This window comes from Chiloscyllium plagiosum, unplaced genomic scaffold (genome assembly GCF_037043375.1).
Source record: "Chiloscyllium plagiosum isolate Xiang-an unplaced genomic scaffold, Cpla_swu_hap1 HiC_scaffold_36, whole genome shotgun sequence".
Lineage (NCBI taxonomy): Eukaryota > Metazoa > Chordata > Chondrichthyes > Orectolobiformes > Hemiscylliidae > Chiloscyllium > Chiloscyllium plagiosum.
Window position 1 is genome coordinate 26,046,002 of NW_028270174.1, and position 13,052 is coordinate 26,059,053.

Consider the following 13,052-nt stretch of genomic DNA (forward strand, 5'->3'; position numbering starts at 1 on the left):
TTCCAGGGTTTGATGTTTTTAAATATTGTCCCTAAAGTCTTTCTAACATTCTAAAAAAAAATTCACACAACTGACTCAAATCTCCTTTAAATATTAAATTCCAAAAGTGATACGATATTAAACCCATTGACCTCAGATGATATAGAAGAGAAGCTATAAAAATTAAACAAATGTGTTGATAGTTCAAATGATGCAGGAAGGGTTTTGTATTTCTCAGTTAGGTATTTACTGCAGAAAGTAGGCCACATTCAGCATAAAGCAGACCTAGCAATATTCTATTGCTATTATAAAATAAATGGACAGACATGTTTATGACGCACATCAATGGTTTTCTGAAAAAGTACAACTCGTCTATATCTTCATAACATGCAAAGCAGAAATGTCTGTCTGACAATCTAAACTTTTTTTGTGAGTATGCTTATATGCAACAAACAGTTACTTAGAGTCATAGAGATGTACAGTACGGAAACAGACCCTTCGGTCCAACTCGTCCATGCTGACCAGATATCCTAACCTAACTTAGTCCCATTTGTCAGCACCCGGCCCATATCCCTCAAAACCCTTCCTATTCATATATCCATCCAAATGCCTCTTAAATGTTGCAATTGTACCAGCTCATTCCATACCTGTACCTTTTGCATGAAAAAGTTGCCCTTTAGGTCCCTTTTATATCTTTCCCCTCTCACCATAAACCTATGCCCTCTAGCCTTGGACTCCCCCAAACCAGGGAAAAGGCCTTGTATGGTTACCCTATCCATGATTTTATAAACCTCTATAAGATCGCCCTTCAGCCTCCAATGCTCCAGGGAAAACAGCCCCAGCCTATTCAACCTCTCCCTCGAGCTCAAACCCTCCAACCCTGATAACATCTTTGTAAATCTTTTCTGATCCCTTTCAAGTTTCACAACATCCTTCCTACAGGAGGGGAGACCAGAACTGCACACAATATTCCAACAGTGGCCCGACCATTGTCCTGTACAGCTGCAACATGACCTCCCAACCCTGATACTCAATGCTCTGATCAGTTATATAATTACCTGTTATGACACATTTAAATAACACAAAGATAGCTCCTACAACAGGCCCAGCCTGACAGAGTCTGATGCTAGCAGGAGAAACAGAAAAGTGGGAGTAGTTTGCAATCTCTCCAGCCTATAGCTATTTTTCTGTTCTCAAACGTTGAGCCTTTCTGACAATCAATGAAATGCACTTAATAAAAGATCTTGAGTGTTAATTGAGGCAATAGTCCCTTTTGGATTTCGCAAGTTACTAGTTCAAAAGGTCTGGCAGTGTTATCATTTGGCCATTAGCCTTAAAGCCCAAGCAAATTTGAGTTCCACAGAAAAAGAAGAAAAAAAAAGTAGTTTACGATGATTGCACTATTGCACTGTGTGAAATGCCTTGAGATTGTTGAAACGACATGAAAAGACAATATGAGAAGTTAAGTTTTGTTTTGAAAATATGGAAATGATCTATGTCTGGGGTGAGCAGAGATCACAGAGTGCCTGGCAAAGTGGAAATATAACTATCATACCACAGGGAGTCAGTCTGGATTATGAATCGTGGTGAAGTATGCAATTTGATTGCGCTGTGGTACATAAAAAGCCTTAGTGCTTGCACAAGAAGCATAGTAACTAGCAGCGTGAAGGAATCTGAAGGGGACTGCCACTCAGGGGGTATTTGTTAATCTAAAATTCTTCAAGTATCAGTTGGCTGCTCATCAGGGTAGAAATGATGAAGAAAAAGTGGCAAACTGATTTGGCAAGCAGCAAACATGTTCAAATGTTTCCCATCTCAGTTCTGCTAGCTAATTTATATTCAAAGCACTGCAAATCAAACTCAAGCTCTCAATATTTACTACTTCCTACTGAGATAAGTGGGTGATTTTCAAAAAAAAGTTCACACTTCTGCAGCACATTCACATTAAATTATATAAAAAGTTACAGTGCAGAAACAGATCTTTTGGCCCAATTGATGCTGACTTCCTCACAACCTACTTTATCTAACCCAATGAACATACCTTTACATCATTTCTCCCTCATGTATTTGCATTACTTTGCCTTAAAATGCCTACGCTATTTTCCTAATCTATTCCAAGATCTTCTAATCACTGTTTGGGCAAAGAGGTTCCTTGTAAATACCATACTGAATTTATTAGTAGCTCTTTTATATTTGTCAACCACAATTTGAATTCTCTACATGAACAAAAGACATGTTTTTTTATTTGTACTTTATAAAGTTTCTTTATAATTTTAAAGACCTATGTTACGTTATTCTTTGTCTCCTCTTTTCCGAGCAAAAGAACAGTACTTCAATACTCTGCTCTTTTTAATTTTGTACTGAGCTTCTAATAGTCATGGTCCAATTAGATCAAAGCCATTCTATGTTTGGGAAGATCAGAAAAGAAAACAATTTACTTATGAGTGGAAACATTCATAACGTCGGACATTCCAAAGACCTACTGATGTATTTGTGAATTGAGGTAACTTCTGCAATATAACAACACAACAAACAATTGTAACACTGTAAACTCTTGACAACAGTGATGTGATGACTGTTCATATCCTGTTTTGGTAAATGTAATACTAGAATAAATATTGGTCAGGGGATTGAGGAGACCTAGCCTGCCCTTTTTCAAAATGTGAGCATGGCATCTTTCACATGAACCCGAGAGAATACTCAAAACATCAGTTTAGCGTCTCATCTGATTTCCAAGAATGTAGCACTTGCTCAGTGCAGCGCTGAGGTAAGAAATAGGAGCCAGATGGCAATGGCAACAAAGCTGAGAGAGTGTGTTATTTATGAGTCTAATGTAAAGTCTTTCAACCGTAACTAGAAATTAACACAAAATATTAATTTCTGGTAATTTCGTTTAAAATAAATAAATGAATATTTCCAAGGATACTTTGTTAAAACAAACATCTTTTGTGTGAAAAAATATTGATGAAGGCCAGAAACTTATCAGAATGAACAAAGCTATGAACTTGTCCATATATTGTGACTCAGAACGTAAAAGTGTACAACAGGGGAAATGATGAGAACATTACTACAGAGCCAAAAGTTCAGATTTTCTAAATGTCTTATTATACTATCTCTTAAGTAGTGTTATACTGGTGCTAGCATTGAGTGACCAGAGTACTTAGAATCAAAACACAAAATAAGAATATTGCAATTCAAAAGGCAGCCCGTTTGACCCAGCCAATCTGTGCTGTCATTGATGATCAATTTCAGCCTTGAATATGGTGGGTAATCAAACTTCAGTCACTAGTGTGATGGACAATAATCTACCACTGAAATATTCATTCCACACTGCAAATCATTTTGTGCTAACAGAGCAGGGAATGCAGTATTCTTGCACACAATTATATTAGTCGACCAGTTAGATTTATGCAGCAGTCAGACAGTTCTATAGTTGTAATGATACTAATTTATTATAAACCAAATTCAAATCTTGAAGCTGCAACGGTGAGATCTGAATCCAAGTTCTCTGGATTATTAGGCTACTGCATTGCCGGTCCAGCAACATATAATTCCAGTTCCAAGTTTCCCAGCATCCTTCTTGTGTTGATAGACTTTTTGTGTCCTTTCAATGTTTTCTGTTTTTTTTTATTTTGAACTCCCAGCTTTCACCACTTTCATTTATATTTCAAAAGCTATTGATCCCAGGATTAATCATCTCACTGAAAAATCTCATAATATCGTTCACAGAATTCTTTTGCCTTTTCGCAAAAGTTTTGACTTCCAATTCCTTCCCTTTGAAGGTGTAAGTGAATTACAGAAGTATCTTTCCAGAGGTGTTCAGCATTCAATTGAATCTGGATTTTTTTTTTAGAAGGGAATTCACTGTGAAGGAAGTATGGCTTGCAGCGTGTCTGAAATAATGATGAACAGTCACAAGTATATTAACAAATGAAAAGCTTGTAGCACATTCTTCACCCGGTCTGGGTTTAAATCTGCACCATAACGATAACAAAAGCACCACAGTAGTCTACAAATAGCAGGTGGAGTGAAACACCCAAAAAAACCTCATTTCATGTCCCATAGTTTGCATCACAAGAGTCCAGACGGCATCATTTCCTAATTTTTTGATGGCAGTCATCAATAAAAATTAGTCTTAATGTAGTTAGGGGCTGTGATTGTTTTATACAGAAATCAATGTCAAGGGATTTGTGGAGAAACTAATAGAAACTTATTATGTTTTTATTGTACAACTCATTAAAATTATAAATATCATAAATTTCATGCCAAATTAAATAACTTGTTGGCTTTCATTTTATGAAAGCCTCATTAAAAATACAGGTAGCTATTAGCCCGTGTGACGGATATATGCCTTCACAAATTATGCACATAAAATATTAGGTGCTGTTAAGGGACTGGGGCCTAAGTCCCAAAGAACAAATTTATTCTTAATATACCTGCCTTAATGTTGCATTGCTGATCTTATTTAAACCTCAGTATTAACTGTTAGTGATAACTCTGTAAACTTGCTGTAATACTATCATAGTTGTTCATCCTTTAGTCAGAACCTTGTCCTACATCACCCTTACCAAGTGTATTGCATCCATCGTGATAGCTGCTGCCAACAAAATATGGATGTGTAACTACTCAATAATTATTACATCAGTGCATGCATACTTATTCAAAAAGATTTGAATGTGGTTTAAACCTCCTCTCCATATAAGTGTGTCACCTGTGCCATGATTTATATGACATTTTCATATTTGCATTTCATAATAGCTAAAACCCATCTCAACATGCACTTGATGGAGCAAGATAAACATTTAAGGAAGAAAGAGTTATGCTGATAGATAGTAAGATAGTAAGAGGTGAGAGGAAGCTTGTGAGAAACATTAACAGTGGCATGGACTCGAGCTGAGTTGAGCTGATGGGTTTCCCACTGTGCCATGCATAAATATGTCTGGCATGTATTTTAATAAGTAAGTCTTGCTATAATTCCAAGTCTCCCATTAATAGTTGATGTTAGGCCACAAATTGTCCAGACTTCCTGCTATGTTGTATTTTTTCTTCATGGTGAAATTCCCTTTTGTTGTTTGATGTTTTAAATATTTTATGTTGCTTTCCCTCTTCCTGCATGTCTCTGATCTCCTCCCTGACTTTCACCGGTAGGGTCAGCCATGGTGCACTGGTTCAATCTTACTCTCTGAATCAAAAGGATGCTTACTTTCTAAGGCTTTATTATATAAGGCTTTATTGCAGTACTAATGGAGTTTGCATGGATCTGACCTGGTTTGGGAAGGAGGAAGTAGGAAAGGATCTAAATTCAAACAGTTTATTTGCATAATTTAAAAATATCTTAGAACTTTACAAACATTTTGACATTTCTGTCATCAAGTCTATAAACAACATGCCTTGACCCCCTTCAATATTTTCTCTTTGAGAGTCAAGAAATTAAGTCCATTTGCAATAAAAACGTTCAAACACTATACAACATTCAGTCATGTTTAATAAAATGCCACACTATTTGTTTATCTTTAATGAATTTATTCAGTTTTTTTTTTAAGTTGTCTCTATTTGTCAGAAAAAAACTGCAAATGGTGCATGAATATTCTGCAGTTTTTTTTAAAATATATTTGAGAAAATCACATGTAACTTTGCATAAAGCGAGTCTCACAAGCTGACTGTCATCATTTGGCATATTCAGTGGTGGAAGACAGAAACGAAGAGTACAAATCAGGTCATTCAGCAAATTGGAAAGATCGACAGAAACATTGAAATGACTGAGATTCAGGGTTCTGAAAATGTTCCAAGTTACATCCAATTTATATCATGTGCCTATAAATTGATCATTTGGTGTAGTTTCCAAAGCATCTGCAGTGAAGAACATCACAGAAACACAAAGAGCAGTGCACAGAAAAGTCCTGAACTGATAATTATGAAAAAAAGAATTGTCAAGTAGCAAAGCCTGAGTGAGAGAGATCTATATACTTGGATGTTCATATCAATCCAAAAGAGATAGGGATATACCTGTGTAGAGCTATGAAAATAATTCTCAAGTTGCCAGTGACAGAGAATGTTATATAAAAATGCTTCAACTGCAACACCTAATTAAGCAGTCGAAATTCTAGATGCTGACAAGTGTTTGCATGTATCTGCCTTTTTCTGCGTTCATATATGTCTACATAATCGCGTTCTATTTTAGTGTTTACCTGCATATTTGCCATTGAGTGAGTTTAATGTGTTTGCAGTTCTGAGGCAATGGCATGGTAGACTGGCAACAAAATCATTTCTTTGTCAGCACCATGGCAGTATTACACCGCCTGAAATTTTAAGAAAATATTTATTTCTCTTTAACACAAAGATCAAAAAGTAAAGGCATGATGAACCAGTACAGATGTGCCAGGGGCCCGTCAGATGTTCTTCAATAATACAGTGGCAATATCACTTGATTAATAATCCAGGGCTTGGCTAATGTTAAGTATGAAGTAAAATACATGATATCGACTGGAGGAAATTAAATACAAATAACTAACCTGAGCAAAATTAAAGTTGTTGTAATGGAGTCATAGAGTCATTGAGATGTATAGCATGGAAACAGACCCTTCAGCCCAACTCATCCAAGCTGACCAGATATCCTAAATTAATCTAGTCCCATTTGTCAACATTTGGCCCGTATCCCTCTAAACCCTTCTTATTCATATATCCAACAGATGTTCATTAGATGTTGAAATTGTACCATCCTCCACTACTTCCTCTCGCAGTTCATCCCATACTATGCCCTCTCATTTTGGATTCCACAACCCTGGGGAAAAGACCTTGACTATTCATTCTATTTAGGCTCCTCATGATTTTATAAACTTCTATAAGATTATCCCTTAGCCTCCGATGCTCTAAGGAAAACAGCCCCAGATAATTCAGTCTCTCCTTAGAGCCCAAACCCTCCAACCCTGGCAACATGCTTGTAAATCTTTTCTGAACACTTTCAAGTTTTCAACATCTTTCCTATAAGAGGGAGACCAGAGTAGAACGCAGTATTCTAAAAGTGACCTAACCAATGCCCTCTACAGCCACAACATGACGTCCACCCTATCTGGTTCCCTAATATCTATCAAAGAGGAAATAAGCTGCTTTGGCTGTCCTGACTCTGGAGTCACCTTGGTTAACTTTTAACTGGCTACTGAAATGGTGCAGAAAAGCTATTCAGCTGTAGGCAATTCACCACCACCAGTTCACAATACAATGATAATAGGATGCATATGACACCTGATAAATTGTTCATAAAAGTTCAATTGAGCAGCAGAACCTTGATGATCCTGCTGATACGTATGACAATTTCCTTTATTTTCATATGCTAGAAATTTGTAGAGCTCAGTTATGACGGTAACAGCAATGAAATGAAACCTCATGTCATACAGTAAATACAAAGAATTCAATTTTAAAGGTACCCTAATTTCCAACAGTAGTCATGATTCGGAGATGCCGGTGTTGGACTGGCTTAGTGTGCTTCCAATTAAACCTGTTGGACTATAACCTGGTGTTGTGTGATTTTTAACTAATTTCCAACACTCACCTGGTGAACCTTTCTTGTACTCCCACCACGGTAATAATTTCCTTCTTGATGTAAGGTTCATTATGACAAAACTAGACGTTGAGATGAGAAGACCTTATAAAATATTATTATTTCTGCTGGCAGGTAATGCCTATAGATTTCCTGTGAAAGCTCTATGCCACTACTTCAATGGCGGAAACTCTTGACCTTTTAACACAGGATTAACATCAAGGAATTTTTTTTAGCAAATAAAATATAAAATTAAGGGTGGTAAATGTGTGAAGAGAAAAAGATTAGCAAAGACAAAAGTGGGTCCCTTACAGTCAGAATTTGAGGAAATTATAATGGGAACAAAGAAGTGACAGAAGAATTGAACATATACTATTGTTGTGTTTTCACAAAAAAGAAACCAAGAACAGAAATGTTAGGGAGCCAAGAGTGCAGTGAGAGAGTAGAAATACAATGAAAAAGAATCACTATTAGTAAGAAAATAATGCCAGAGAAATTAATTGAATTAAAAACCAACAAATCACCAGGGCCTGATGATCTGCATCCCAGAATAATAATGGAAGTGGCGTGGAGGCTTCAAGGTAATTTAGACAAGTTGAGTAAGTAGCAGATGTAGTGCAATATAGTTAAATGTGATGTTATACACTTCAGTGTGAAAAATAGACAGGAAGAGTGCTATTAAATGGTGATATATAGGGAAATGTGGATTTACAAGAGATCTTGGCTTTCTTGTACAGTAGTTAGTGAAAATACAGATGCAGTAAGGGATTAGGAAAGCACATGGTGTATTGCATCAATTGCAAAAGAATTTATGTTCAACAGTAGAAATGTCTTAAAGCAACTCTCAAGGGCCTTGGTGAAACCACACCTGGATTGCTGTGTGCAGCTCTTGTCTCTCAACCTAAGAACAGATGCACTGTCATAAAGAAAATGCGCTTCCCTCCAATTCACCTGATGAAGCATTCTGAAAGCTTGTGATTTCAAATGAACTTGTTGGATTATAACCTGCTGTCGTGTGACTTCTGACTAAAGAAATTGCAATGAGGTTCATGATATTGATACTGAGGTGGTCCTCTGAGAAGAAATTGGTTTTGCTGGGCCCGTATTCACTAGCCTTTAGAAGGATGAGAGAGAATCCGACTGAAGTGTATAAAATTTCTCCAGGACTGGACAGACTAGATGCAAGGAAGTTTTTTTGCCCCTGGTTGGGAAGTCAAGAACCATGGGGCAGAGTCTCAGAATATGTGATCGGTCATTTAGGGCTGAACCTGTGGAATTGTCTACCAAAGAAGGCTGTGTAGGTCAACACACTAAATACCTCCAAGATAGAGATAGATACTTTTATTTAGATTTAGAAGGCATTAAAAGGTATGGGAAGAAAATGTAAATATGGCATTGAGATAGAGGTGGTCATATTGTATGGCTGAGCAGACTTCAAGGACAAAATGGCCGAGGCCTATTTCTGGTTTCAATGACTTCTATATACAAGTTGACAGATTTCTTAACAATCTAGTTTTACTTTTTTTTTCATTTTGCTTCAAAATATCCTCTCACGTTTGTTATTATCCCTCTTTATTGCTCTCCAAGACCAATTGTAGCTTATGATATGAAATTGGATGTCATTGCACCCAGTGTTCAAGTATCTAATTTGATGACCGAGCAATTAGATAACATTAGGAACATTTAAAGATTTTATAGATAGAGGTATAAAGGACACAATTAATGATTAAATGGAATAACGGTTAGACCATAACTGGAGGATTATCTGTACTGTTGGACACCTCGTGTTGAATGGCCACTAAAACCATAGACAGCATTACTCTTGGTAATGCCAGGAAAAGAGAACTGTAGTTAATGAAGGAACATGAAAAAAAAAATTACTGGAGCAAAGAAAACCAAGAGGAGATTTAATTGAGTTTTATTTAAAATTATGTTCTGTTTTAATAGAGTTAACAGGAAAAGTCTATTAATTCTAATAGAATGGCAGTGATGAGATATTCATTCATTGAATATTGTCACAAGAGAGTAAGAAGAGAAGTTAACTGAAATGTCTTTAGAAAGCTGCTTATGGGCGTGGTAGAGATGGAGGCTGTTCGCCCCTTTGAAGCAAATTCATATAATTACACGAAACCAAGGAACACGTGTAGTTGAAGGGTACTTTGATGCAGTAAGGAAAGTTTTGGATTGCTCTAGCAGTAAGGCTACAAAAAAAAGGGAAGCACGGCTTCCTATGTGTTGTAAATTCCTCAGGTTTTATCACTTTCAGTTGATTATGATTAGAAAGAGAAAATGAGGCTATATAGTTGGATAAAATGCTTTGTCAAAAAGATTAGAAATATCTGTTTCTTAGAATATAGAGAACACAAAACTGTACAGCACAGGAACAGACCCATTGGCCCACAATTTTGGGCTTAACGTCATACCAAATTAAACTACTACCTTCTGCCTGCCCTTGGTCTGTATCCCTCTATTCCTTGCATATTCATATGTTTATCTAAAAGTCCCTTAAATGCCCCAAATGTGTCTCTCTCCATTACTATCTCTGGCAGCACACTCCAGACTCCCACCACTCTCTGTGTAAACAACCTGCTCCTTACATCTCTTTTGAACTTTCCCCCTCTCACCCAAATGCGTGAACCCTCATATTGAAGATTTCAATTCTGGGAAAAAGTCTGAGGACTGCCAAAGATCAGAAGAGAATACATGTTAACAGATCAAATGTGATCTTTGTCAACATGATTTGGAGGTGCTGGTGTTAGACTAGGATGTGAAAAGTTAAAAATCACACAACACCAGGTTATAGTTCAACAGATTTATTTGAAAGCACTAGCTTTTGGAGTGCTGCTCCTTCATGAGGTGGTGGTGGAATACAAGATCGTAAGACACAGAATTTATAGCAAAAGTTTACAGTGTGATATAACTGAAATTTCATATTGAAAAAGACCTGGATTGTTTGTTAAGTCTCTCATCTTTTAGAATGACCATATTGGTTCCAGATCTTTCGGATGTAAATTCCTAGAACTTTTTTTTTAAAAGTTACATTCTTAAGCGAACTTTAACAATTGGTGACGTGTTGTCTCTGATCCTCAACCTGCAGCATCATTACGATCACTGGTCACCAGTCAGTGGTACCTGCTTCTCTGCTCGTGATGGAGCAGGATCTAATATATTTGTGCTCTTTCTTTATCTCTTTTTATTTTACAAATATTTACTCATGAAATATTTCCCTTTTATTTGCTGCAAGCTCTAAGGAAACTGCTCTTCTGCCCAACTAAAGTGCATTACCATTTATTTTGCTTTTGTTTTACTGAGAACTCTGACTTAAGCAAAAAATGAGAACTATGTCATTACTGTTTTGGAATTTGTGATTGCAGTAATGAATTTAATTTGAAATGTGGCTCTAGACCTCATTCCCTCTAGCTGTGAGAGGGATGTGCTGTGTTTCGATTCCTGTGTTGCAAGGATGAGAAGTTGGGTTGTCAGTTCCAAATTCAACAGAGTACTTCTCGAAACTTTCATTCTTTTTTGGGAGGGAGACTGAGAGGTGCATACCATGAGGTAAAGAATGCAGCATTCCTGATACTGTTTGATTATCACTAAATATCTGATTGTTCAAGATGCAACTTTGTTTTTGTTTAAAACAGAAGCATTGAGCAATATATATGATGGATTGAGTTTGACTTAAAAAAATTATCTTAAGTTTCTAATTTTTTGTGCGTTCAAGTGTAAGTGACTATTTTCTAATCATGTAAGTAATAAATACTTCAGTCATTGGTAAGATCTCATTTTCCTCTGCCATATAGATAGGATAGTGAAGAAGGCGTTTGGTATGCTTTTCTTTATTGGTCAGAGTATTGAGTACAGGAGGTGGGAGGTTATGTTGTGGCTGTACAGGACATTGGTTAGGCCACTGTTGGAATATTGCAGCAATTCTGGTCTCCTTCCTATCGGAAAGATGTTACAATACTTGAAATGGTTCAGAAAAGATTTACAAGGATGTTGCCAGGGTTGGAGGATTTGAGCTATAAGTAGAGGCTGAACAGGCTGGGGCTGTTTCCCTGGTGCGTCGGAGTCTGTGGGGTGACCTTGTAGAGTTTTTCAAAAGTATGAAGGGCATGGATAGGGTAAATAAAGTCTTTTCCCTGAGGTAAGGGAGTCCAGAACTAGAGGGCATAGGTTTAGGATGAGAGGGGAAAAATATAAAAGAGACCTAAGGGGCAACATTTTCAACAGAGGATGGTACATGTATGGAATGAGCTGCCAGAGGATGTGGTGGAGGCTGGTACAATTGCAACATTTAAGAGGCATTTGGATGGGTCTGTGAATAGGAAGGGTTTAGAGGGATATGGGCTGGGTGCTGGCAGGTGGGACTAGATTGGGTTGGAATATCTGGTCAGCATGAACAGGTTGGACTGAAGGGTTTGTTTCCATGCTGTACATCTCTATGACTCTATGACTCTATATTAAACTTAAGAAGCAATTTGACACACTTATTAATTACTCTGTCACTTCTTTCTCTGTTTTTGAGTTAGGCACGAGATAGCAGTTTGAATGCATAGAGTTGTCAAAAAAAAGCTAGTAGCTTGTGTAAGTAATGTATGTGGACCATCTTTGATGCTTTCAGTCAACTCTTCAAAAATCTTTTTTTTCTTCAAAAATCTTTTTTGATTGTATGATCACAGCAGTTCAGGATGGATTCTTTGTGAATATAGAATGGTTGAACAGTTACTCAATGAGCTATTAGACCCTTTTTCAAATTGCTTCACTATGAATATCGCTTGATCAAGATCAAACTTGTTTTACATGCTTTGTGCTATTAATATTAGGACAACTTTGCAGCTCATAAGTTACTCTGCTTGAAATCATGTATCTAGCTAAATATTGAACATGACTGAAGAGCAACTATAATATCATTAACTATGTCTGCATGGGTACAAAAATCTTCTATCAAAGTTATTTTTCAAAAATGAATAATAGATCACAAGATAGTTTTCGGATCAGAAATATGTCCTTCTCTTAGAAACCACTTTTAAATTATAGCTCAGAAACTTGAACAATACTGTGATGTGTCTTGTAGCCATCTTTCAGGTTTCAGATTTGTGGTTGCAATGCTTTGTATACTATATGTGTAACATTACTTAAAAGTTTAAGATACACTGCAATATTTTGTATAATTGTGACCAACATTTTAAATAAGGCCGAAGACAATTAACCCAGGCCCTCTGGAGAGACACTGAATTACATTGCAGTCTCAGATGTTTTTGGCTATATTTCCTCTTTTTAAACTGACACATGTAAGAATAGAAAGCTCAATATGACTGAACGCGATCAATGGTTATAATTCATGGTCATGATAATGGAGACAACGTTCAATCATAAAGCAACGAACAAAAGTAGACCATTCAGCCCCTGGAACCCGATTCATTGTTTAATATGAATGTGATGATTGGATTGTAAACACAAATCCAGATTCCTACCTACCCCTGATAATGTTTGACATCCCCTCTTGCTTATCAAGAATCTATCCACCTCTTCC